General features: G+C 45.0%; 1 long non-coding RNA gene and 1 pseudogene across 1 annotated transcript; one reads left to right on the top strand and one right to left on the bottom strand.

Moving 5' to 3' along the window:
* Positions 1-5,187: 5,187 nt before the first annotated feature.
* Positions 5,188-7,631, top strand: LOC122098819. The gene is made up of 4 exons (XR_006145810.1): positions 5,188-5,292; positions 6,676-6,794; positions 6,887-6,988; positions 7,344-7,631. It is a non-coding gene; the product is annotated as an uncharacterized LOC122098819 (long non-coding RNA).
* A 13,660-nt stretch (positions 7,632-21,291) lies between these two features.
* LOC122098804 lies at positions 21,292-23,960 on the bottom strand (annotated as a pseudogene).
* Positions 23,961-27,672: the final 3,712 nt, after the last annotated feature.

Below are 27,672 nucleotides of genomic sequence, written 5' to 3'. Positions count from 1 at the left end.
TGTATGTTCATTGCTCTCGCAGCCAGGCCAGTGAGGGATGTACTTGGACTTTTCTGGTTTATTTTTTCCACAAGAATAATGCTAATTATGAATGCAAATAATTTATGGTCACTCCAGAAGAGTTTAGAAATACTTTCAGGATGCAGGCCGGTAAGTGACACGGGACAAGAAAAGAGAATGGCAGCTGAGCACTGGTGGATCACACCTATCATCTTAGCTACTCAGGAGGCTGAGATCAGAGGACTGCAGTTCAAAGCCAGCCTGGGCAGGAAAGTCCACAAGACTCCTGTGTCCAATAAACTACCCCCTACTCAAAGAAAAGCCAGAAGTGGTGCTGTGGCTCACGTGATAGAACATTAGCCTTGAGCAAAAGAAGCCCAGGGACAGCAGCCAGGCCCTGAGTTTAAACCCCAGGACTGGCAAGAGAGGGAAGCGGATTGCTGGCTGAGTAAAATGCAGGGAATCAGAGTAGAAAAATCTAAACATTCCTTTGGTACTGTCTGTAGGGGCAGTCTCTAAAGTAGTTCCCCTACTGATGTTCCTATTTTGTGTAATCTCATCTTGTACAGTTTAGGTGGACATGTGACTTGGCTCTAATGAGTGGAACGTGGCAAAGAGGATGGGAAGTCACTAAATTTTGGAATTTTAGTAGGTTTTGTGCCATATCACATTTCTTTTGGATGAATATGTCAATAGGTTAGCGGTATATGACAGGAGAATTATTAGATCATATGGTGATTTCTCACTTTCTGAGGAAACAGATATTTTTCCACAGTAGCTACATCATTTTCCATTTCTACCAGAGTTGCAACAGGATCCTGATTTCTTCCAATCCTCATTAGTTTCCGTTGGGTTGAAGTTGTTGCAAGAAAATAGCCATACAAGTCAGTGTGAAGCTATTCCTCCCTATAATTTTGATTTGCATTGTCCTAATGATTGTTGGTATTGAGGAAGTTTCCATGTGCCTTCTGGTCATCTCTATCTACCATCTATCTATCTATCTATCTATCTATCTATCTATAGATATATATCTTCTCTAATAGCTTCTCAATTCCTTTGACCATTTCTGAATTGGTTATTTCTTATTGAGTTGTAGGAGTTCTTCATGCTGGATAATAACTCTTTATGAACCACTGACTTGTAAATATTTTCTCACATCCTGTGGATTGTCTGTCCACTCTCTTGCACACAGTTTTAAAATTATACTTTATATACTTCTTTTCAATTGTTACTGTTGTTTTGGACATCATATTTAGGAATTCTTACCAAATCCAAAGCACGGAACCTTTCCCCTATGGTTTAACAATTTATAGTTTCAGCTCACATCAATTAAAGGAAACATACTTCTTGGTTCTGTCTCTCCTTGATATTTCTTCCTGAATAAAACTGGGGCCATCCAGGTGCAGGACCCAGATCTGGGGGCAAGATGGATGCGAGTCTGGGTGTGGGATGCAGGTGCACAGGTCCAAGCTGACCACGTCTGCTCAGGAGCCCATGTGTTGGACTTAGAACGCCACGTGATGCTGTGAGTGTGCCCACTCCCATAGCCCTCAGACCACCACTTTCGGGTTTCTTACCCCATATTTGTAGGGTGTGAAACACTACACCTCAGAGTATGGGATCTGGTTTCCAGAGAGCTTCCCCAAGAGCAGATGATGACATCTAGAGGTAAGGGGGAGTCCACAAAGCCTTTAAGCCACCTTAACACAGAGGTCCTACCTCGGCTCTCTACTCCTCTAGTCCCAGTTCCCACTTCCAACTGGCCTCGATCCCAGGTTTCTTCCCCTCTGTGATCTGAATCCACATTCTGGCTCCAAACCTGCATCCTCACTTCCACTCCTTACATGCACATGCTAGACTCTACCCCCCAATTCCACCTAACTGCTGAACCCTCACTTCTAGCCTCTATCACTTTCCCAAGTCCAGGCACTCAGACCCACCTTCCCACTTCTTATCCCAACCCTGACTTCCTGAACCCATGGTCCCATTCCTTCCTGCTACTCCCTAGGCATGCAGACCTATGAGCAGCTGGCAAAGAGGCCATTCAGGCTTGCAGGGTGGTAGTGGTGGCCTTGGCCATGTGTGTGCACAATGTTGGGGTGAGGACTCTGGGGGTGGGATCAGAGGGTAAAGAGGATGGGGTGAGGTGGGATCTCCCTGGCTGTGCTGTGCTGGGGAGACTGGAAGGAAGCGAGAGAGGAATCTTTTCACTTACATGTATTCCCACCAACTCCAGCCACGTGTGACCTTTGCATTATCCTACCTGAACTCCTCTGGTTATCAGCCCTTTCCTGCACATAGACCCAAAGGGTAACTTTCAGATCCTCCACTCCTCCTGTGAGGCCTAGCTGGCCTTTCAACCTCTCTATCCCTACCTGAATCGCAAGTATTCTTTTTTGGTACCAGTTCTAGGTATGATCTTAGGGTCTGTTGCTGTTCTTTAGCCTTTTCACGCAACATTGCTGCTCTGCCACTTGATCTCCAGATCCACTTCTGGGTTTTTGGTGGTTAATTGGAGAAAAGAGTCTCACAGACTTTCTGCCTGGGCTCTCTCTGAACCATGATTCTCAGCTCTCAGCCTTCTCAATAGCTAGGAGTACAGGTATGAACCACCAGTGCCCAGGCTCTCAAATGTTCTATTTACATTTGCTTAGGTTTGGCTGTTGTTCTGACCCTGTGGTTGACTCTAGGTCCATCCTATGGTGGAATCTGTTGCACTGTGTCCACTGGGAGTCCAGATGTGCTGATGCAGATGTTTCCAAACGTACACAACTCACAAACCCTCTATGGTTTGACTTATGTATAGTTTTGTACTATGCCAGGGCCTCTCGCATGTGAGACAAGCACTCTACCACTCAGCCCAGATCCTCCTTTTTCTGATTTGAGGTTTTACTATATACCTGAGGTTTTCTTGGGACTCAGAATCCTCCTTCCCTGGTCTCACAACTCTGACTCCCAATGGCTAATGTAGAGCGGGCTGGAACTACAGGTGTGAACTCCCTCTCATCTCCTCTGTCTGTTTTGACACAACTATGATTATGTGAGGTTGTGGTGTGTGTGTGTGTGTGTGTGTGTGTGTGTGTGTTACTGTCCTTGACTCTGGTCCCTGGCTTTGGAATGTTGCATGTCTGATTTTCTCAGTCTGACTCTGAGGAAGTTGGTTTGTGGTCTGATAGTTGTAATTGAAAGCTTGCTTTTTTAAAATTATCTGTGTGTATATGGTAAATGATGGGTTTGATTCTGAAAGTATCTGGAGATTAAAAATGCCCAATTCTTTTTTGTAAGTGCCAATTCTGGGGCTTGAACTCAAGGCCAGATACTGATTACAGACATGAGTCACCATAGCCTGGCCATTGTGGCTATAATGGTCTGGGAATCCCAGGTCAAAGTAAGCCCAGGGAGGAAAGTCCTGAGATTCTTATCTCCAATTAATAAGAAAAAGCCAGAAATGGCTGGGTGCTGGTGGCTCATGCCTGTAATCCTGACTACTCAGCAGGCTGAGATCTGAGGATCATGGTTGGAAGCCAGCCCAGGCAAGAAAGTCCATGAGACTCTTATCACCAATAAACTACTCAGAAAAAGCCAGAAGTGGCACTGTGGCTCAAAGAGTAAAACAATATCCTTGAGCACAGAGAGGCTCAAGGACAGAGCTCAGGCCCTGAGTTCAAGCCCCATGACTGACCAAAAGAAAACAGAAAAAGAAAAACATAAAAAACGCAAAGAAAGAAAAAGAAAAAGTAAAGGCCAGAACTGGAGCTCCAGCTCAAGTGGTATATCATTACCCTTGAGTAAAATAACTAAGGGACAGTGCCCAGGCCCTGAGCTCAAGCCTCAGTACGAGCACACACACACACACACACACACACACACACACACACACACACACACACACACACACACATGCACACACGGCTCAGCTGTGATTTGTAGTGAAGAACATTAGGTAATTAGGTATTGCTATCCGAAGGTCTCAACAGCACCTGTGAAACCCAGTTGTTCACAGTTGATTCACAATAGAGATGTAGGAGAGTAGGAGTTCCCACCACACAGACCCTCTGAACTTGTCTCCACTGCATTACTCATGGTGGAGCCCCACGGTGGACATCAAGGGTTACATATGTGTGATAGGGATAATGACAGAGTGGCTGAGAGAAGGGGAAAGAGGTCCTCTGAAGGAGCCTCTCATACCATAACCCCAAGGAGTGTTTCTGTTCCTGAAGAATGTCATACCCATAATGTGCCCATTATGACTTTGGTCTTGTGTGCCACTGATGACCTCTCATCTACATGTAACTCTGCCAGTGAGTGGGCAGCCAAGGGGCCTGTGTGATGAGCCAGTTGGGAGGGGAGGGGCACTCATTGTGTGTGATGGTTCCCATAGCAGCCTCAGAACTTTAGATTCAGGCAAGAGACCCTGACTAAGGAGTACTTTCAGACGGTCGGTCAGAAGCCCTCAGGGAATGAAGGACAATATGCTGCCTCAGTGAGTTTGCCTACTATTTTAACGCCCAGTAGCTGTGAGAATAGCAGAGATCAGAGGATCAGCTGGAGTGGGGATCTTTATGGAGAGCGCTGGGAAGCAGAGATGGTTAGCTGGATGGGGAAGAATACGTTTATGGGGAGTGAGGCAAGGATAAAACAGTAGGGTGGTGGGACACAGAGGGACAGCGGGGACTTTCAGATGGAAGGAGAAGATATTAGGGGTGGGCGGAAAGGGTGAGAGGTTAGCAGAGAAGGGAGGATTGGCTAGCCACACAGCACCTCCGTGTGTACAGGATGAATGCCAGTCTGGAAGGAGGGAACTCTAGAGGCCTGAGCTGGGATTGAAGACTCAGGCCAAGTCCAAGGCTCTCAGAATGACAGTTCCCTGACTCGTAGACCTTAGTCCCTCCCAGTGCAGGCTGTAAGCTATGGCCAATGTGTCCTTCAGGCTTATGTTCTTCATGTAGAGACTCATGGTCACTTATGGATACCTCATCTTCTCCAATGAGTACAGCTAGGTCCTGGGCTGGGGGCTGGAAGGAGAGCCTCTGAGCTGCTTCCCTCTCAGACCTTGGACCCATCAATACCCAAGGGCAGGGTGCATTTCTGACACTTCCAGGGTCGGTTTTGGGGTGTCAATCCTCGTACTCCTATCACATCCTGAATACCATGTCTTTTCTCCCATGTCCAGGTTTTACACGAGGGTAAATGATCCATATATACAGCGAGGAGGATCTGCTCAACCTCTGGATGCACCTCCATGTGTGGCCTGCCTTGTGCCTGAAGTCACCAATGGTGCTGAATCCAGAGGTATTGGGTTGCAGGGGCAGGGAGGGTGGCGGGTGAGGAGGCCCAGGGAGCTGGGTGCCAGGGGTGGATGAATAGAGAGCCGGGGCATGGTTGCTTGGATACAGACTGGAGCTCTGGGGGGAGGGGGGCTGGATGGAAAGAGGAGGCAGGAATGGATACACCAGGAGGCAGAGTTCTCTTATGAGCAGAGAAGGCAAATATCAATGGTCTGCCAGAGAAAATGTGGGGCAGAGAGGCTCAGGGAACAGGGCTAGGCTAAGATCTGAAGATAATGGTTTGAAGTCAGTCTGCGCAGGAATGTCTAAGAGACATTTATCTCAATTATCCGCTGAAGAAACGCTGAAAGTGAGGCTGTGGTTCAAGTGGCAGAGAGTCAAACTTGAGGGATACAACTAAAAGCACAGCACTCCAGCCCCAAGTTGAGGCCCCAGTACTGGATCAAAAATATATTTTGTTTCCTAACCCAAAAGAAAAAATAAAATCCAGCTGAGGATTTGATACTCAGTGTCACAAATGAAAAAGAGAGAGAATGGGTGGGAAGGAAAGAAGGGAAAGAGAAAAGGAAGGAAGGAGGAAAGGAAGGAAGGAAGGAAGGAAGGAAGGAAGGAAGGAAGGAAGGAAGGAAGGAAGGAAGGAAGGAAGGTAAGTAGGAAACAAGGAAGGAAGGAAAGAAGGAAAAGAAAAAATGTTGAGAAATGGTAGAAAAAGATGGAGGCCAAAGTAGGGAGGCATAGGAAGGATGAGGCTCAGGTGGGTAGGTGGGAATGATTTTGACAGGAAGAAGGTAGAGCTAGTCAGATAGAGAAAGAGGGAAGGCGATGAGACCAGGAAGAAAGACAGGTGCTGGTCTGATGGGGAGGCAGGAGTGAACAGAGAGAGGAAGAAAGGATTTCAGACATTTGTGGAAGGGCAGACAAAGGAAGAGAGCTTGTCAGAGGGAGGAGACAAAGCTCTTTGTCTGCTCCTGTTCTCCTGGAGGCACAGATGGATAGACAAGATGAAGCCACAGTCCACTTCTCTTCCAGAGAAGAAAGCAGGGATTTCAGAGGGGGTAGAATTAAAGGCCTGCTCCTGGAATTGGTGCTGGTGGCTAACCTAAAACCCTCCCTATTCCAGGGCTGGGATCTGAGGATTGCCCTTCAAAGCTAGCCCAGGCAGGAAAGTCTGTGAGGTTCTTACCTCCAAGTAACTACCGGAGCGCTCAAAGTGGATCTGTAGTTCAAGTGGGAGAGTACAGCCAGGAGCCTAAAAATCCACAGGGACAGTACTCAGGCCCTGAAATCAAGCCCCAGTACAGGAACACATGCATGCACAAAGTTCTTAGCACATTCAGGAAGGGCAGCACACGAGCCTTCCCCCCTGACTTGCCTTTCCTCACCACAGATCCACATCCTACTCGCTACAAGCTGCGAGTTCTCATCGGTGTCTTCATGGTTTTGCTGACATTAATTGTTGCTCTCATTGTCTTATATCGTCCATCGGAGGTATCTTTGAAATTATTGGTTAGTATCTCCAATCCCAGTTCCCAGGCTGTCCTCATTGGGTCGGGTTTATATCCAAATTTGGTTAACTTCTCTCCCTTCTTGTCCTCCAGGCTTCAAGTAGACACCGAGTCTCACCAGTGTCGGCACCAGCATCTTCTACTACTGTCTCATGCCTTGAGTGATGGAGCCCCTTTTCCTAGCCCAACAACTAAGTGAGTATCCTATGGGTGAGTGCTGGAGAAAAGAGGCAGTGTTCAGAGTGAATGCTTGGTCTCAGATGCTTGGACACACACATCTGGAGCATTCTCAGGATGGGTGGGTTGGATTGGTTAGAGGAAAGCTGATGCCAGGAAAAAGGGTGGATGGTGTTGGGAGAAAGAAAACAATGGCCTTGTACGGGACAGAGCAGATAGTGCTCCAGCAGGGTAAATAAGAGATGGATCACAGAGGAGAGTCAGGGACGGATGAGACACCTGGTGGGACAGGTGAGAGTTTCAGGAGTCTTCGCAGGTTTCGCTTGAATAAGGAGTCTCTGACAACCCCATCTTTTCTCTCTCCCACCTGCAGGCCCTGTACTTTGACACCCTTGACATCTTCGAGATCATCACTCTGGGCTTTTTGTTTATCAATTGGGCTAGAGGCCAAAGCAATATTCCCTTAAATGAAATAGATTGCCCTAACCAGCCCAATGTCTTTCTGGTTTTCCCCAATCCCTTCAGTGGAGTAATTGTACTACGCCCAATCATAGCCCCAACCTCCCTGGACAATGGAGAAGGAGGGCAAATCTTCAAGCATCTCCACCCATCCCAGTCCCTACTCTGATTCTTGGCCCCATAGCTGGTTAGGACTGCTCCCTAAAACGACGGCAAATAATAAAAGTTCTATTTGAAGTCACTGGTGTCAGTCTTCTCATCATTGTTAAAGACATCTTTAGGGAGCTGGTCTGAGATAGGCGAGGGTAAACTGAGGCCTCAACTAGGACTCTATTCACTCACTTCTGTCCTTCAGATACCCAGAAGGGTCCACATGAGAATGGCAACTCAAAGGCTGGACAGGAAAGTCCATGTTACTTTCATCTTCAATTAACCAGCAAAAAATTAGGAAGTAGGGGCTGGGAAGGTGGCTCAGTGGTAGGGCGCTTGCCTTGCATGCCTGAGGCCCTGGGTTCCATTCCTCAGCACCACATAAGCAAAAAGAAAAAAGCTGGAAGTGGCACTGTGGCTCAAGTGGTAGAGCGCTAGCCTTGAGCTGAAGAGCTGAGGGACAGCGCCCAGAGCTGAAGAGCTGAGGGACAGCGCCCAGGCCCAGAGTTCAGGCCTCATGCCGGGACCCCCCAAAAAAATTAGGAAGTAGAGTTTTTGCTGAAGTGGTAGACCTCCAGCCTTCATTTCTCCCCCCAGCAACATTTCTCTCTCTCTCTCTCTCTCTCTCTCTCTCTCTCTCCCCCTCTCTCTCCCTCTCTCTCTCTCTCTCTCTCTCTCTCTCTCTCTCTCTCTCTCCCTCTCTCTCACACACACACCCCTAAAAGATAAAGTAAAAGCTAAACCTGAAAAAATGCAACAGACAATGGTGCTCCCACATGGGTAAATTTAGCCTGTGGCTTATTCCGTGTGAACCTTACCTTATTTCTAATGTTTGTGAAACTCAAGCTTGTTTATTCAAGTACTATTCATGAATCTGAAGATGAATCCTACATGATCAGCAAATTCTGAGCTATTTACTCGCTGGCTATTTTCAGAAAAAGCTGATTGGCATGTGATTTAGGAGAGAGAAAATACCATTTCAGATAGAGATGAACAAACAAATGAGTGATTGTGATGTGGGGGAGGCGGAAAGAGGCTTCTTAGGATGGCCTCAATAGGAGGGCACAAGAAGCCAGAAGGAGCATGCCCCATGTTTACCTAGGTCAAGAATGTGCCGGGCACAGGGAGCAGCACGTGTAAAGGCCCGGATGTAGGTATGAGCCTTGCAGATCCAAGTAAGAGTAAGGAAAACTAGGGTATGTAATCAAGGACCAAATGCACACCAGCCTTGTCAAGAAGCCTGAATTACAAAACACAGATTTTTGCCACCCAAATTAGTTAAAAAAGAAATAGAGGTATTACTGTAAAATGGAGACCTTTATGAGACTTTCCCAAGTTTAAATGCCTTTAATCATCTCAGATAAATTTTAATTTAAATGATTTTAGCTTTGAAGTTGGGACTGATTCCATAGTGTGACACATGATAGCTAAGTATTCCACCACCCAGGTCCAGCTCCAGCCATCCAGATAATTACTTTCTTATTTAAGATGGTTCCTCTGTGTGTGTGTGTGTGTGTGTGTGTGTGTGTGTGTGTGTGCACATGTGTGTGTGTGTGTGCACGTGCACGAACGCAGCATGCACTATACCACTCTCCTCCACAGCTGGTCTTCTCACACTCCTGGGATGACAGGTCTGTCCCACAGTGCCAGGCTTATTTGTCAAGATGGACACAATGCTAACTTTCTTGCCTGCACTGGCCTTTAACATTGAAACTCCTAATCTCTTGTCTCTGAGGGGCTGAGGCTATAGGTGTGAGCCACATACTTGTCCTCTCTAGTTAATTTTTTTGTGCCAGTAGTGGAGTGTGAACTCTGTACATGGGCACTGTCCTTTAGGTTTTTCACTCAAAGTTGGTGCTATACCATTTGAGCCACAACTCCACTTCTGGAATTTTCTACTAAATTGGAGATAGGTTTCTTATGTACTTACCTGCCTGGGCTAGTCTCAAAAAGGGATCCTCAGATCTTAGAACCTTAAATAGCAAGGATCACACCTGTGACCCCCAAAACCCTGAACTTCCGGATAATTTTAATGTGTATACATAATCTTTTTCTCCATTATTTTTTTTTTGCCAGTCATGGGGCCTGAACTCTGGGTCTGGGCACTGTCCCTCAGCTCTTCAGCTCAAGGCTAGTGCTCTACCACTTGAGACACAGTGCCACTTCTAGCTTTTTCTGCTTATGTGGTGCTGAGCAATCGAACCCAGGGCCTCATGTATGCAAGGCCAAGCACTCTACCACTGAGCCACCTTCCCAGCCCTTCTCCACTATTTTGTGTGCTGTGTATGTGTATTTCTCCATGCTCAAGCTAATTTGCTCTTCCTTTTTTTTTTTTTTTTGTTGGTCATGCAGCTTGAACTCTGGTCTTGGGCACTGTCCCTGCTCTCTTCAGCTCAAGGCAAATGCTATACTGCTTGAGCCACAGCGCCACTTCCGGTTTTCTAGTGGTTTGTTGGCGATAAGAGTCTCATGGAGGGCTGGGAAGATGGCTCAGTGGTAGAGTGTTGCCTTGCATGCCTGAGGCCCTGGGTTCGATTCCTCAGCACTACATAAGGAAAAAAGCCGGAAGTGGCCCTGTAGCTCACGTGGTAGAGTGCTAGCCTTGAGCTGAAGAGCTGAGGGACAGTGCCCAGGCCCAGAGTTCAGGCCCCAGGACCGGACCCCTCCCAAAAGAGTCTCTTGGACTTTTGTGCCTGGGATGGCTTTGAACCATGACCCTCAGATAGCCTCCTGAGTAGATAGGATTACAGGCCTGAGCCACCGGTGCCTGGCTTGCTCTTCATTTTTTATGAGTGGGTACTGGGGCTAGAACTAGGGTCTAGGAGACGTCTGTTAGGTCCCTTTCTCAAGGATTGAGCTCTACTTTCACAGCCACAGCTCTACTTAATGTGTGTGTGTGTGTGTATGCGTGTGTGTGTGTGTGTGTGTGTGTGTGTGTGTGTGTGTGTGTGTATGTGCAGATCATGAAGCTTGGGATCAGGATTTGGGTACTGTACCTGAGCTGCTTCTTTTTTAAAAAATAATTTCTTATTGTGAAAATGCCTTACAGAGGGGTTACAATTACATGAGCAAGGTTATGAGTACATTTCTTTTTTTGTCGGTGGTGGGGCTTGAACTCTGGGCCTGGGCGTTGTCCCTCAGCTCTTCAGCTCAAGGCGAGCGCTCTACCACTTGAGCTACAGCGCCACTTCCGGTTTTCTGGTGGTTTATTGGAGATAGGAGTCTCACGGTCTCTCCTGCCCAGGCTGGCTTTGAACCACGATCCTCAGATCTCAGCCTCCTGAGTAGCTAGGATTACAGGTGTGAGCCACCAGCGCCTGGCTATGAGTACATTTCTTATCAAGCATTGTTTCCTCCTCCTTGGTTTCCCCTTCCCATCCCTACCCTCACAGCTCCCTCCCAACCCCCCACCACAGTTGAAAAGTTCATTTTTCGACATAACATCTTGTATATCTCATTGTTGCAATGGGTCCACTTGTATTCCTATTTAAACAATTTGTTTTTTCCCTTCCCCTCCCCAAATTATACCTACATCAAATACATTGAAAACAGGGGTTATACTGTGGGGGAGGGACATACAAAGCAACAAGAAATCATCTTATAAATATGTTAGACACGGCTTGGAAAAAATTATATTAAGTGAAGTAAGCCAGGCCCAAAGAAACATAGGTCCCATGGTTTCCCTTATTTGCAATATCTAGTATAGGTATGAGTCAAGCGGAAAAAGTCAGAGAATGTGATGTTAGGAAAACAAACCCTCAAATATGTATTTTAATGTTTTTGTTTCTTTCATGCATGTGTTTCTAACGCATTTATAAGAGTATTTCTTTGTTGCTTTGTATGTCCCTCCCCCACAGTGTAACCCCCGCTTTCACTATATTTGATGTCAGTATAACATGTGGAGGAGACGGGGACAAACAAGTCGTTTAAGGATTCAGGTGGACCTGTTGCAACAATGAGAATTACAGAATGTCATGTCAAAACCAGCTTTACAATGTCGGTGGGGGTGGGGGAGGGGGGGTATGATTGGGTGGGGGGGAGGGGGGAGGCTGGGAAGGGAGGTGAAGGGTAAACAAAGGAGGAGGCTGCAATGCTTGGTAAGAAATGTATGCATTATCCTGCCCATGTAATTGTAACCCCTCTGTACAGTATGTTCTCAAATAAAATAAAATAAAATTAAAAAAAATATGTTAGACACAATAGCAAGAAAGAAAAACCATTTAAGGCCTTATCTTGGGGTTCATTTCACCTAACATCAACTTATTTGACCATTTCTGCTTGTCTCAGACATATACTATTTATTGCAAATAAGGGAAACCATGGGACCTATGTTTCTTTGGGCCTGGCTTACTTCATTTAATATAATTTTTTCCATGTTTTTCCATTTCCTAACATATGGGGAAATGTCTCTTGAGCTTTTTTTGTCCAAGACTAGTGCTCTACTAGGTGAACCCCAACTCTACTTCAAGCTTTAGGTGATTAACTGGAGATAAGAATCTCATGGACTTTCCTGCCCAGGCTAGCTTGATCTAAGATCCTCAGATCTCAGCCTTCTGCACAGATAGGATTGCAGGCAGGAGCCACCTGTACCCAGCTCTCTTCTGGCTTCCTGATAATTACTTGGAGGTAAGAGCCTCCTGGACTTGAACCTGGGCTAATTTCAAACCCCAACCTCAGACCTCAGCCTCCTGAGTAGCTAGGATTCCAAGTGTGAGCATCAGTGTCCGGCACATTTTGGGTTCTTTATGCACTAAATGTAAGCTCTGAAAGGCCGCCTGACATTCGTAATGTTGGAGACAGAACCCACATACATTGTTGTGCATTCTAATCACACACTCTCCTACGGAGTTAAACATACCTTCTGATGCATAGTTCATGCAGTTGCCTATTTCTACCTGTGAGCTGCACAAGGGTTCATGTATAATCCCAGCTATTTGGGAAGCAGATATCAAGAGGACCCAGTTTGGTTGTCTCAGACATATACTAGTTATTGCAAATAAGGGAAATCATGGGACCTATGTTTCTTTGGGCCTGGCTTACTTCCCTTAATATAATTTTTTCCAAGTCTTTCCATTTCCTAACAAATGGGGCAATGTCATTCTTTCTGATGGAGGCATAGAATTCCATTGTGTATATATACCACATTTTCTTGATCCATTCATCTGAGGGGCATATAGGTTGGTTCCATATCTTAGCTATGGTAAATAATGCTGCAGTAAAAATAGTTGTGCTGGTAGCTTTAGTATGGTCTTGTTTGTGATCATTTGGGTAAATGCCCAAAAGTGTGATTGCTGGGTCATAGGGGAAGTCTATGTGGAGTCTTGGATAATTTGTGGAGGGGAAGGGCAAAAACAAATTGTTTCAATAGGGTTACAGGTGGACCTATTGCAACAATGAGATGTACAAATCGTTATGTTGAAAAATGAACTTTACAACTTTGGTGGGGGGTGTGGGGTGGGGGAGATGGGAAGGGATGGGAAGGGGAAACCAAGGAGGAGGAAACAATGCTTGATAAGAAATGTACTCATTACCTTGCCCATGCAATTGTAACCCCTCTGTAAGGTATTTTCATAATAAAAATTTTTTTAAAAATCCAGTTTGGTAGCCATCACACGTGAATAAAATGTTAATCAGCCAAAGTCTTGCCAAAACGTTAAAAAGTTTGAGCATCCTATTTAAGTTTTCTTTTAATGTGGGCCTATTTTTATCACCTTTGTAATCCTAGATACTCCAGAGCAAGAGGTAGCAAGATCTCAGCAGCCTGCTTGCCAAATGTGGGAGATGCTATCTGGGAAATAAATAGCTCAAGAGGTAGGGTGCTACTGGCCTGGTGAGCTCACGGTCCTAAATTTATATCCCTGGACCAACAAAAGAAAGTTAAACCCTATACAGGGAATGGTGCTCACGGATAACTGCAGGCCATTAAGTATGACTACATCTCAGTATCTCCTTCCTTCCCCTCCATCCATCTTGCAGCCTAGGCAATTGTAACAGAGTGCTGTCACTCCTTGATTCTTAGAGATGGGCTTGGTAGCTAAGATAGAAGTGCTACTACCTTCCCTCGGTGTCATAGATTAATGAAAGAGACATAAGATAGGCTGAGATGTGTCCCTGGGCACTGTAGGATAGAAATACCAACTCCTAATGATTCGAAATATAACATATATCTTTTTTTTTCCAGAAGAGAATAGTTACTTAGAAAAACTACACAGAATCTGGATTTAAACATTTTTATTGCTCAGAAAATACTCAGTTCAATGGACTGGAAATTACAGGGATGCAAGTGAGGAATGGAGGCCTGAGTCACATCCTAATGTGTGCAAGACCCCAAGTTCAAACCCCAGTATTGCAAAAAAAAGATTTTAAAAAGAATTATGTAGTTAAAAAGGAAATATTGTGATGAAAAGGATTCTGTTTTTTCTTTCTTTTTTTTGTCAGTCGTGGGCCTGAACTCTGGGCCTGGGCACTGTCCCTCAGCTCTTTAGCTCAAGGCTAGTGCTCTACCACTTGAGCCACAGTGCTACTTCTGGCTTTTTCTGCTCATGTGGTGCTAACGAATTGAACCCAGGGCCTCATGCATACAAGGTAAGCACTCAACCACTGAGCCTCCTTCAAGATGTCTTATAATTCAGTCAGTATTGACCGAAGACTATAATCATAGCTACTCACAAGACTGTGATGTGAAGATCTTGGTTTCAAACCAGCCTTGGGCAGGAAAGTCTGTGAGATTCCTATGTCCCATTAAACACAGAAAAAGCCAGAAGTAGCACTGTGGCTCAAGTGGTAGAGTGTTAGCCTTGAGCAAATGGAGCCCAGGCCCAAGTTCAAGCTCAAAGATGGAAAGATAGAACAAAAGAAAGAGAGAGACATGGGGGGGGGAAGAAGAACGAGGAGGAGGAGGAGGAGGGAGGAAGGGAAAGGAAGGAAGGAAGGAAGGAAGGAAGGAGGAAGGAAGGAAGGAAGGAAGGAAGGAAAGAAAGAAAGAAAGAAAGAAAGAAAGAAAGAAAGAAAGAAAGAAAGAAAGAAAGAAAGAAAGAAAGAAAGAAAGAAAAAATTAAAAAGAAAGAAAGAAAAAAGAAAAAAAGAAAGAAAGACGTCAGGGGCACAACTCCACTTTTGGGTTTTTGGTAGTTAACTAGAGAAAAGTGTCTTAGCAATTCTCCTGTCTAGGCTGTGTTTAAACCATGATTCTCAGATCCCAGCCTTCAGAATTACTAGGATAGCAGACAAGGGTCACTCCTGCTTAGCAGTTCTGTTTGAAGGCTTGGAGTGGACATATGGTGAGTCCTGTGAATGATAAATGTCTACAGTATCTGGGACTCTTGCTGATTCTAGCAGGCCTGTAGCCTATGTGCTAATTCTGGGAATGGTGTTCTGGCTGATTCTGGCTTGAAATGGATCCAGAGTTTCCTTTGTAGCTGATACATTGTGTGTGTGTGTGTGTGTGTGTGTGTGTGTGTGTGTGTGTGTGTGAGAGAGAGAGAGAGAGAGGGTAAAGATGTAGAGAGGGAGAGAGAGACAGAGACAGACACACACAGAGAGACACACACAGAGAGATAGACACACAGAGAATGTCTGTTCCATTAGCTGTAAATTTGTAACATCTGGGCTTCGCTCTGTGGCTTTTGTAGTAGTCGATTCTCCCTTGCTAGACATATGATGTGTGACAGCTGTGTCCTATATACTATCATTCTAAACATATGTCTGTGACACTTAGGCACTGGATATTTCCTAGTCCAGCTGATTCTCTGAGTTTGATTTGGCACTCATCAGGCTTTTGCAGTCTCTCTAGCTCTAAAACTTTGTTGATGGCTTCACTGCTCTGTGTGTGTGTGTGTGTGTGTGTGTGTGTGTGTGTGTGTGTGTGTGTGTTTTCAATTCCATCCATCTCCCTTATTTTTGCCAGTCCTGGGGCTTGAACTCACGGCCTGGGCACTGTTCCTTAGCTTCCTTTGCACAAGGCTAGCACTCCACCATTTGAGCCAGAGCAGGACTTCTGGCTTTGTCTGTTTATATGGCACTCAGGAGTTGAGCCGAGGGCTTCATGCATGCTAGGCAAGCACTCTACCACTAAGCCACATTCCCAGCCCCCACCCAACTCTTTTTGATTTTTTTTATCAGAATTTCTAGAATTTTTATTAAGGATTAAGTATAGTCACATGATTAATGAAAGCGATATAATATTCTCCATAATATTGGAGAATCTATAGTAACAGAGAAATTGCTACATATAAATATGTAAATAGTTACATAGAAATATGTAAATGACTCCTTGAAACATGTATGCAATGATCTTCTCTTGGGTCCTCAAGTAAAGAATTTCAATAAATATTTTTAAAAGCACATGGATGAATCAACTCTTTGACTTAAATTTCAAGAGTCATTGCACATTTACTTAAATATAAAACCTCATCTCTGATCTCTAATTGTGGTACAAATTGTCATGTAACATACATCTGTGCCAGAATAGTATTTATGTGAGATAATCTTCAAATAAAGAAGATTCAATTTCCAAAGTGGTTGACTTTACATATATTTATTCTGTGAATATACATATATTTATTCTTCTACAGAATCTTAATATTGTATCTTTATATCAACATTTTCCATCTTTAAAGCATCATGTATATATATATATGTATGTATATATGTATGTATATATGTGTATATACAATTAACATGGTTCTAATCAGAAAATATATACATGTATTAGAACCATGTTAATCGAACTGTCTTCCAGAATAAGCCATCTAAATTGTTTCAAAGTTATCTAGAATTGTTATCAAGTCTAATATTACCATTTATACCCATTCAATATTAATTCTGATTAGCCAAAGTTCATTTCAAAATATGCAAACCCTATTGCAAATAAAGCATAGATAGAGACAGAGATAGAGGCAAAGATAAATGCTTTTCATCTCTAGTTCCCACAAAACTTGGCAAGTAGATGCCTCCTTTGATTTGATGACTGATCTCACAAATCCTCTCAAGTTGTGTGTGTGTGATGCCTAAATGTAGCAGTATTTGTCTTTTCTTTCTGCTTCTGGTTATGTGATTGATCGGAAATCTCCTATCAGGATGGTGTCCTTTGTGACTCCAGGTGTGCTGCTGTGTGTGTTCTGAAATGCATACATCTCACTCCACCTCTGTACTTTGACTTATTTGTATTTGTTTACTAGGCCAGGACCTCTTCCATGCTAGGCAGGAACTCTACCATGAGCCACATGCACAGCTTTTTTTTTAGGATAGGGTTACATTGGGTTGCCACAGCTACACTAGGAATTGCAATCCTCTTTCTTTAGCCTTTGACCTCAGTCTCCTAGAGCTGGACTTAAAGAGTGCCAGACCTACAGTGTAAACTCTCCTCCCAGATCCTCTATTTTGACACACCTACTTGGAAATGAGAGTCTCATGGTCTTTCCTGCCTGGGCTGGAGTTGTTATTCCCAGATGTGAGCCTCCTAGGAAGCTAGGATTACAGGCATGAGCTATTAGTTCCTAGTCTTGTCAGCTCTATTTAATGCTGTGTCTCCAACATCTGGAAATTTCATTGCTCAATCTGCAAGCTGCCCCTAAACAAGCTCCAAGTTGCTGTATCAATTCACTGAAGGAGAGAAATGAGTGAACAAAGCCCTACTTAGGATCTTAGTTTACCTCTACTTATCCTCAGAAAGGTTTCTCTAAGACAATTTTAACAAAGATCAGAAGACTGAGAACAGTGATCTAAAACAGCATTTTTGTTCTTTCTGTTTACTTCAGGGACTTCCTGAGCAGCCATTTGGGCCAGTAGTGGAATAGGAACTGGGGTGGGTGAGGACCCCTAAAGTCTCCCCCTCCCTTTTGATTTCTCATGGCGTTTGGGGTTGGGATTGGGACTAGGGTCACCACTCCATAGAAGGAGTTCAGGAAAATGTTCAGTTCCCCTAGACATATAGGCTCATGCTCACGGGCATAGAGTAGGTGAAGAGAGTGCACTTCATTGTTCAAATTGTCTCTCCACCAAAACTGTGGCTTTGACCTCCAACCTACTTGGTAAGCAGGAAGCCCACGTTGATGGTCCTGAGGTGGATGTTGAGGGTGCCAAAGAACTGGCCTGCAGGAGAGAGGAGCATAAGATGGGGCTGTCAGGGACTCCTCATGAGACAACTCCTGAAATCTTAACCTGGCACCTGGCCCTCAAGAGTGTTCCATGCATTCCCGCCTCTCCTCTGTGCTCCATCTTCTACTTTTAAAATTTTATTATTAGTATTGTAGTCTGGGCTCTGGGTCGAACATTTGTGACAAAGATGCTCTACCACCTGCGTCATGTCCTCATCCTTTTTTCTTTTTAGTCATTTTTTAGGTAGAATAACACATTTAACCTAGACCAGCTTCAGACCAAGATCCTTCTACTTAAACCTCCCACATATCAGGGGACTACAAGTATGACCACTGCCCCTGGGCCTCTCTTCCTATAAGTCAGCACTTTCCTCAGTCCTCCATTATCAAAATGCTTCTACCTCTCTTCACAAGAGTTCCCCTTCATCTGTCTGAAGAATCTTCCCTCTATGTAGCCCATCCCCTTTTGCAGTGTTAGGGTTGGGACCCAAGTGGTCATGCATGCCAGAAAATGATGCTGCCACTAAGATCCACCCCCAGTTCCTCTGCCTCTTCCAGTGTCCTAGACCCTGCTGGTGCTCAATCCCAAGAGAATGTTCTTTTTCCCAAGACCATCCACTCTTATTCCTGGCTTCATCCTTCCGCTCACCCCCACAATCTCATCTTGAGAATGTTTCAGGAAGTCCAGGCATCTGAGAACCAGCAGTCCCTCTGAACATTTTGTCTTTCCCTGGCCCTACCCATGGGATGCTCATCTGATTATTAGGCTAGGTAAAAAGGGGCTCCACCAAATCAGGTATCAGACAATGGTAGAGGCGGATGAGGCCTGTGGCTTAGGTGGAGCCTGAGGACAAGAAGGAACAGCATGCATCCTGAATGTGGGTACAAGGCTGGTCTAATGAGGTCAGCTTGGGAACTTGGAGGAGAGATACTGACTGACAACCCCAATATAGCCCCAATAAAGAGTAGAAGACGACCAGAACAGTAACCATAGACACTAGGAGTAAGAATATAGTGAACAAGAGGCATAGCTTGTAACTAGCAGGAATGTGCAGATCTGTGGTGAGAGAAAGGCATGTCAGGGATGAGGACCCTGTGCTGTCTCTCCTTAACATAACTAGGTCATTGTGTGTGTGTGTGTGTGTGTGTGTGTGTGTGTGTGTGTGTGTGTGTGTAATTGGAGAGAAGTGTCTCTTGGCCATTCCTGTCTGGGCTGGCTTTGAACCATTATCCTCACATCTCAGTGCCCTGAGTAACTAGGATCATAGGCCTGCACAACTATCATTGGTCTTCATTACCATGTCTTTAATTCTAACTTGGCTGAAATCCCTGCTTTCTTGGCTGGAGACTGTGGCTCTAGTATCTGACTGTCCATTGGTTTTTACATTGTCTAAATGCGCTTCCTGCCTCATACTCTGATAAAATCTTTTGGTTCTATCGGCCCTCCCATCACTGCCTACTTCTGCCTCCTGATCAGACCAGCACCTGTCCTTCCTGGTCTCAAAGCCTTGCTTCTGTCTCCATCTAACTAGCTCTACTTTCCTCCTGTCAAAATCATTCCCACCTGCCTATCAGAGCTTTATCCTTCCTATGGCTTCATACTTCAGCCTTTATCCTTTTTCTGTCTCTTGTGCTTGATATTCTATCACGTGTCCCTGAGGATTAAATCCCAAGCTGGGTCCATGCTTGCTAAGTGTGCTATGCTGAGCTACATATTTTTAAACTTTGCAGGATATTTTTGTTGTTGCTAGGAAACTGGGGATACTTTTTGTGACTAGAGTTGGGGTTGAACTATAAGCCTGAGTCCTGTCCTTAGGCTTTTCCCCTCAAGTCTATTTCTTTACCACGTGAGCCATCTTTTTCGGTAGGAAATTAGAGATCAGAATCTTCTAGCTGGGGGCCAGCGTCTCATACTTGTAATCCTAAAATGCCCAGGAGGCTGAGATTTGCGGATCAGTATTGGAAGCCAGTCTGGATAGGACAGTGTCTAAGACCCTTATCCCCACCAAACTACCAAAAAAGACAGAACTGGAACTCTTGCTGAAGTTGTAGAATAGTAGATTTGAACAAGAGAAACTCAGGGACAGGGTAAAGCCTTCTGGAATTTCCAGACCAGGCTACTTATATGTCATGATCTTCAAATCTGAGAATCCAGAATAGCTAGGATTACAAGCATGACCCACTGTTCCTAGCAGGAAACCAAAAGATACAGAACAGTAAAACACAATTCTAGAAAAATAGATGTGAGGGCTGGGAAGGTGGCTCAGTGGTAGAGCGCTTGCCTTGCATGCCTGAGGTCCTGGGTTCGATTCCTCAGCACCACATAAGCAAAAAGAAAAAGAAAGCCGGAAGTGGTACTGTGGCTCAAGTGGTAGAGCGCTAGAATTGAGCTAAAGAGCTGAGGGACAGTCCCCAGGCCCAGAGTTCAGGCTGCACGACTGGACCCTGCCCCCCCAAAAAGAAAAATAGATGTGACACTTGTACTTTTTTGTATGCAGATATTTTTGACAAAAGAGTAAATGTAAAATAATGAGAATTTACTCCCACTTAAGAAAGTTAATCTGCTAAAATGCGAAATGACATAAAACAACTTATGTCACATTATATACATATACATATATACATATATATATATATATATATATATATATATATCCTGTTGACATTTTTCTAGTAATTGTACAAAGTGTTAATGATATGTACAGGGTCTTTGCCTGAAACAGCTATTTCTTTCTTTCTTTTTTTTGATTATGTCATGCTCTTTATTGCCAAAAATAAAAACTTTGAAAAAGACAACTACTGCTAATCAGTAAGTCTCCCTTCCTCTGCACCAGTCTCTTAGGTTTCTCCAGGCTGCCCAGTGTACTGCTGCCCATGTGCTCCTCTCAGAGCCTTTACTGATGGGATATGTAGGGGGTGGCTTTCGCTCTTGTTTCTCCCCACCAAACACCCAAGCCAAGTGGTCAGACTGCTGACACTGAATGAACTCATAACCCAAGGGCAGGAAAAAAAAAACCACAAAAAACCCAGCATACCTAATTGGGGGAAGAGGGGGATGTCTAATGCTATTCCTAAAGGGTTACTTCTCAAATTACAGACACCCAGGAATCTGAAGTCCCTTGGGGAAAGGAGCTGGCACGGGCTCTGATCCTAACACCAGGAAACTAACGTACAGCTGTGAAAATTCCTTCCTTTGGAAGCAAAGAGCTGGAATGATCATGAGAGAATTCCAGCTCAGTGGTCTGCACAGAGAAGCAGCATGTCCCCCTAGTGGTGTTACTAGGAAACTGGATGGAAGGGATGGATGCGAGAGATGTGCTGGGTTATGAAGAGCTCTACTGGCAATCCTTAGCAGGGCTAGGCAAATGGGAAAGTAGAAAGCCGTCTGTCTGCCTAGCCAGATGTGGTGGTGCAAACCTCTGGTCATATGTTTGAGACCAATATAGCCTACAGGGTAAGAACCTGCCTCAAAAAACCAAGGGCCCAAAACAACCACCAAAAAAAGTATTCTGGTATTCTACCTGTAACCTGCTTCTTGCTGGTACTGATGACTACCCAGAGTTTGAGCAGTAGCAAGCAGTCCAGAGCGTAGAAACTACAGGGGCTCAGGAGAAACCTGAAACCCAGCCATGGTCTGTCTCAAACTCAGCCTTTGCTGACACAGGTGAGCTGCTGCTAGTGTATAGTAAGTACATCACTCTGGAGCTCATGGCTTAATTGAGTCTGTAAATCACTCAGCTTCTTCAATTCAGAGAGGGCTGAGAGGACAATGGTTTCAGGTCTCAGAGAGCCGCAGGACTCCACGTTGTAGTAAAACCTCTCAGGCTTGCCATTGGGGTCATGAGCCTGTGACTCATCCTCGACCAGCTTTGAGTACTCACTCTTTGGCCATTCCTCAGGTTTGGGGTAAACTGTGTGCCTCGGGGCATGGTCTGCGTCATATTCAAAAGCCACCCCTGCAGTGGGGTTCCACTTGGCATGTTCCTTGTCCAGGCCGTTTTTGGCATAGGCTTGAAGTCTCAGCTCCTGGCCCTTCCTCAGCTTGACGATGAGGATGTCATCCTGCTCCACGTAGTCATTGGGGTCGTTATTGCGGTTCTGGGATGGCACCGGAATGACCCGGGGGCTCTTGGAGATGAGGTCTCGGGATGTGACGTGTCGTGTCTGGTCTTCATTACACCGCACATCCAGAGTGAACTCCACTGAGCACTCGGGGCAGCACTCCTCACATGTACAGTCCCGAGAGTATTGCAGCTTGTCCACGATGTCATCACCGGTGAGTGGAATTAGTCCAAGCCTGAGAGTAATGAACTCATCATAAAGACAGAAGAATTGGCATCAATCTGAACCCAGTCGATGGCTATTATGGGTACCTGGGCGATGAAGACTCTTCGAATAGAATTGGCCACCGCCAGGTCCGTGTTCTCCATGATGAACTTCACGTTCTCATCCATCACTCCGTAATGGGCACGGTGGGCTGGTGGGCTGGTTGGCGTACAGAATCCTCTGTTTCTTTCTTTATCTCCTCCTTTTGAACCCATTTTAAGAGGTTCCATTATTCCATTTTCATGTATAATGTACTTTGACCATGATTGCCTCTCCCCCAACCCTATCCCCTCAGCCCTTCATTTTTTGAGACAGGCTGTTTTGGAGATCAGCTTTTCCTCAAACTTAAGAGCCTCCTGCCTCAGCGTCCTGACTGTTGGGAATACAGACATGTATTACCATATCCAGCCTCATCTTGTTTCCTCATTCTATCTATGCTTCTATCTTCAGATTCACCACTTCTGCATGTCCCTTCTGTCTAGCCACCCATCTGTACCCCTTCCCTCCATCTAAATTAGTGCTATTACGCGCTGAGCCTCCATCTCCTACCATCCCCAGCTTTTCTGTAAGAACACCAATTTTTTCCTTCTCTGTTCTTCAGAAAACTCCATCTTCCTGTGTGCCCATTCCTGCAACCTCCTTCCCCATCCAGCCCCTCAGATCTCCAACATACATCCAAACAACCATGTCCTGGTTGTCTATTCACCTAATCCTGGACCCACCTCCCTGGGCCTCCTCATGCCCTGCCTCTCTGGGATCAGCAAAATTGACAGAGATAGGGCCAAGACAAGCAGGGTGGCTGGGAAAACCCAGTGGCTGAGCAGGTCCTGCTAGTTGTCCACGTGGACCATCGCCTCCAGCGAACAATCTGGACATGGGAGAAGAGACATGGCATTCCGGATATGAGACCAATACAAGGACTGACACCCCCAAACCCACCCTCACCATGACAGAAATCTACACAGGAGACTCACCTGTATCCTCTCCTGTAAACTGATGAGTCCAAGGTGTGGGAAGGAAGGAGTTCAGAGGCTCTTGTCCCAGCCTCCAGCCCTGACCCTACCCATACTCATTGGAGAAGATGAAGTATCCATAGGTGACCATGAGTCTCTCTCTACATGAAGTACATGGTCTCATGGACACATTGGCCATAGCCTACATCCTAGGTTAGGAGAGACTAAGGTTTACAGCTCATGGAACTGTCATTCTGAAAGTTCTGGACGTGGCCCAGATGTTCAATCACAGTGACATCCCCTAAACAGCCTTCTTCCAGGCATTCAACTGGCATATACTAGGGTGCTGTGTGATTAGCCAAGCTTTCCTTCTCTGCTCTCACCCATTCTGCCATCTCCCAAACATGCTGCTCGCCCCTGCCTCTTCTTCCAGCTGGCTGCTTAGGCTCCCCTCTGTATCACATCATCCACACATCTCTCCCCACCTGTATCCATGCCTCTCTTCCCTGTAAACATATCCTCCCCAGCAATCTGACCATCTCTGTTCCCCAACCCTGTCCATTCTGATCCCCATTCTACCTGACTCTCTGATCCCCACAATTCTCACAGATACGGGGGTTAAAACAGTACGCAAACTCACTCGGGTAATATGCTTGACTTTCTCTCTTGAGGGCTCCTGACCATGTGAAATCCCTCCTTTGTCAGGGTCCCACCTGAAAGCTAAAGTCCAAGGCTGCTATGAGAACATCAGACACAAGAAGTGCCTCTCCCCCTGCCTGCCCCATCACACAGGCTCCATGGCTGCCCGCTCACTGGCAGAATTCCATGGAGATGTCATGTCATCCGGGTGGCACACAAGGTCAAAGCCATAAGGAATACTAGTGCAGGAACAGAAATAGTCTGTGGGCTCAGGGTAAGGGAGATTCAGAGGACCTCTTTCTCCATGACTCAGCCCCTCTGTCATCCTGCATACCTGACACACGTAGCCCCTGAAACTGACCTCATGGCTCCGCCATGAATAATGCAGTGGGACCAAAACCGGAGGGTCTGGGTGTGGTGGGAGGTCTTACTCTTCTGCATCTTAACTGTGAGTGAAGTGTGAACAACTGGGCCTCACAGGTGCTGTTGAACCCCTGGGGTAGGAAGACTGAAGCCTCTTTGTCCTTCACTGCTGTCTCCTTGGGACTCATAATACCACATAGCTTCCATTTGTGTGTGTGTGTTCTGGTACATGGGATTGAAACAAAGTCCTAGGTGATGATGCTTAGCTTTTTCACTCAAGACTAATGATATAACTGAAATATGGATATTGGATTAAAATAACCACAATCTGTCCTTCCCACCATCCTGGTGCCTTCATGAGTGTTGGGGGCTTTTCTGAAAACCCTAAAAGGTAATATAGGTCATTCTTTGAATTGCAGATGCATCATGTTGTTTAGCCCCAGGAGAGCTCTGCTCCAGATAACATGCAGGTGTGTCTTGCTGTTCAGCCCTAGATGGTTTGCTTTTCTTGCCCCTGATATTTCCCCTAGATGGTTTGCTTTGCTTCTAGAAACATGCTTTTGTTAGTTTGGTCCCCCACCCCATCAAGTGTTTTTGGCCTTTAAAAGCTTTGTGTAAGCTACTTTCTAGGCTGCTGGTTGTTGGATCACAGGTGCACCTGCAGTCATTGGCCTTCTAGTAAAGACTTCCAGTTTGACCTCTCAAAATGTGGCTTCTCTGGATCTAACCATCGAGTGCCAGTATAACATAATACTTGAGCTAGAGATTCACTGTCAGCTTTTTTTTTTTTTTTTTTGCTTAAATCTGAGGAATTTCCTGTCTTGCCTTACTTTAAACTGTATTCCCAAGACTATTAATGGTATAATGGCCAGGTCTGGTCCCTCAAGCCTCTTATCAGCTCCCCTGCCTTTATTTCAAGCACCAGTACTGGCAATAAAAAGAAAAAAGAATGAGGCATTCTTACTCTCTAGATGGTTTCAAAATCATAGTAATCATTTAGCAATATAGACATAGATAATGAAAACCAAGCTTTGGTTGGGGGTTGTGGGGGACTCTGGCTCATCCCTGCAATTGTAGCTACTCAAGAGGCTAAGATATGATCGTGGTTGGAATGCCTCCTCAAAAACAGCTCGATATGGAACTTAGTTAAGTAGTAGAGCACTCACTTTGAGCAAAATAAACTCAAGGACAGTGAACAGGTTCTACATATACACACACAGAATACTCAAGATTTCAGTGAATCATAAAGTTACTACCCTAAAGTCAGAATAACATAAGACACATACTTACCCCCAAGCAATGTCCAGTGACCAGAGTCAGGTCAGTCTTGGGCACAGTGAGCTGTGTGTCAAAATAGAGGTCCTTGGAAGAGATTTCACACTGTAGGTCTGGCACTCTCTAAGCCCAGCTCTAGGAGACTGAGGTCAAAGGCTAAGGAAAGAGGATTGCAATTCCTAGTGTAGCTGTGGCAACCCAATGTAACTCTATCTTTAAAAAGTAGCTGTGTATGTGGCTCAGTGTTAAAGTGTTATCCTAGCATGTAAGAGGCCTTGACATAGTAAATAAATATAAATAGTGAAAATACGGACGTGTAGTGAGATGTATGCATTTGGGAACACACCCAGCAGTATACCTGGAATCACAATGGACACAAATAAATGTAGAGGAGATCTTCAATCAGTTAGGTGGGGGGGAGGGGGTCGGTGGGAGGCTGAGAAGGGATGGGAAGGGGAAACAAAGGAGGAGGCTACAATGCTTGATAAGAAATGTACTCATTATCTTGCCCATGTAATTGTAACCCCTCTGTACAGTGTTTTCACAATAAAAAAATTAATAAAAATTTAAAAAAATCACATAATCAGAACCAGAGCAAAATCTATGTTGTATTAAGGGCAATAAAGCAGACACATGCTGCTACAATTAGGCATCACACATATACAACTTGAGAGGATTTCTGAAAACAGTCATCAAATCAAAAAGATATGGATGGAATTGCACACACACACATATTGCAGTGAATCCATCAAGAAAGTTTTAGAGCTAGAGAGACTGCAAAAGCCTGATAAAGCCATAATCAAACTCAGAGAATCAGCTGGACTGGGAAATTTCTAGTGCCCTTCCTTCCTTCCTTCCTTCCTTCCTTCCTTCCTTCCTTCCTTCCTTCCTTCCTTCCTTCCTTCCTTCCTTCCTTCCTTCCTTCTTCCATCCCTTCCTCCCTCCCTCCCTTCTTTCTTTCTTCCTCTTTCCTTCTTTCTCTCTCTCTCTCTCTCTTTCTCTCATCTAACTTTGGGCTTGAACTCAGGGCCTGGGTGCTGTCCCTGGGCTCCTCTTGGTAAGGAAAACACTCTACTACTTGAGCCACAGTGACACTTCCAGCCTTTTATCTGCTTAATTGGACAAAAGACTTTCAGACTTTCTTGCCCAGGCTAGCTTGAAATCAAGTTCTGCACATCACCGCATTGTGAGTACCTAGAATTACAGTCTTGAATGACTAGTGCCTGAAATATGAGTTCTTTTAAGAATCCTTTTCATCGCAATATTTGCTTTTTAACTGCACCATTTTTTGTGGCAATGTTGGGGGATTGAGCACAGGGACCTGCACTCGTTAGGATTTGACTCAGGCCTCCAGTCCTCACTTGCATCATTGTAATATCCAGTCCATTAAACTAAATATTTTCTGAGCAATTAAAAATTTAAAATCCAGATTCTACTGTAGTTGTTCTAAGTAATTACTCCTGGGAAAACATATAAGGTGAGACATCAATATGATTGGAAGTGTTAGGAGTTGGTATTTCTAACCTAGAGCATCACAGGGGCTCAGCTCAGCCTATCCTTACAGCCCTTTCCTTCGTCTGTGACTCCCAGGGTAGGTATCAGCCCTTCTGTCTTAGCTACCAAGCCCATCTCTAAGGATCTAAGAGTGACAACACTCTGCTAAAATGGTCTAGGCTGGAAGGTGGACGGAGGGGAAGGAAGGGGATACTGAGATGTGGTCATACTTAATGGTTTGCAGTTTTCCATGAGCACCATTCTCTGTATGGGTTTTGACTTTCTTTTGTTGGTCGAGGGGCATGAATTCAGAACCTTGAGCTTGCCAGGCCAGTAGCACCCTACCACTTGAGCTACCCCTTTTTACTTTTTTGCTTTAGTTTATGTTCCAGATAGCATCTCTCACAGTTACCAGGAAAGGTGCTGAGATCTTGTTACCTCTTGCTCTGGAGTATCTAGGATTAAAAGCGTGATAAAATAGGCCCACATTTAAAAAAAAAATGAAATAGGACGCTCAAACTTTTAATGTTTGGCTAGACTTAGTTGATTAACATTTTATTCACGTGTGATAGCTACCAAACTGTGGCCTCTTGATATCTGCTTCCCAAATAGCTGGGATTACAGCATGAACCCCTGTGTAGCTCACAAGTAGAATTAGGCAACTGCAGGAACTATGCATCAGAAGGGATGTTTAGTTCTGTAGGACAGTGTGTGATTAGAATGCACAGGAATGTGGGTTCTGTCTCCAACACTACGAATGTCAGGTGGCCTTTCAGAGCTTACATTTAGTGGCAGAAAAGAACCCAAAATGAGCCAGGTCCTGGTGCTCACACTTGTAATCCTAGCTGCTCAGGAGGCTGAGGTCTTAGTTTGGGGTTTGAAATTAGCCCAGGTTCAAAAGTCCAGGAGTCTCTCTCTTTTGCATTATTTTATTTTAGTTATATAT

Source organism: Dipodomys spectabilis, unplaced genomic scaffold, assembly GCF_019054845.1.
Source record: "Dipodomys spectabilis isolate Male_0828 unplaced genomic scaffold, ASM1905484v1 ptg000492l, whole genome shotgun sequence".
In the NCBI taxonomy this organism is placed as follows: Eukaryota; Metazoa; Chordata; class Mammalia; order Rodentia; family Heteromyidae; genus Dipodomys; species Dipodomys spectabilis.
Note: the sequence above shows the minus strand (reverse complement) of the source record. Positions and strands in the feature narration are given on the sequence as shown.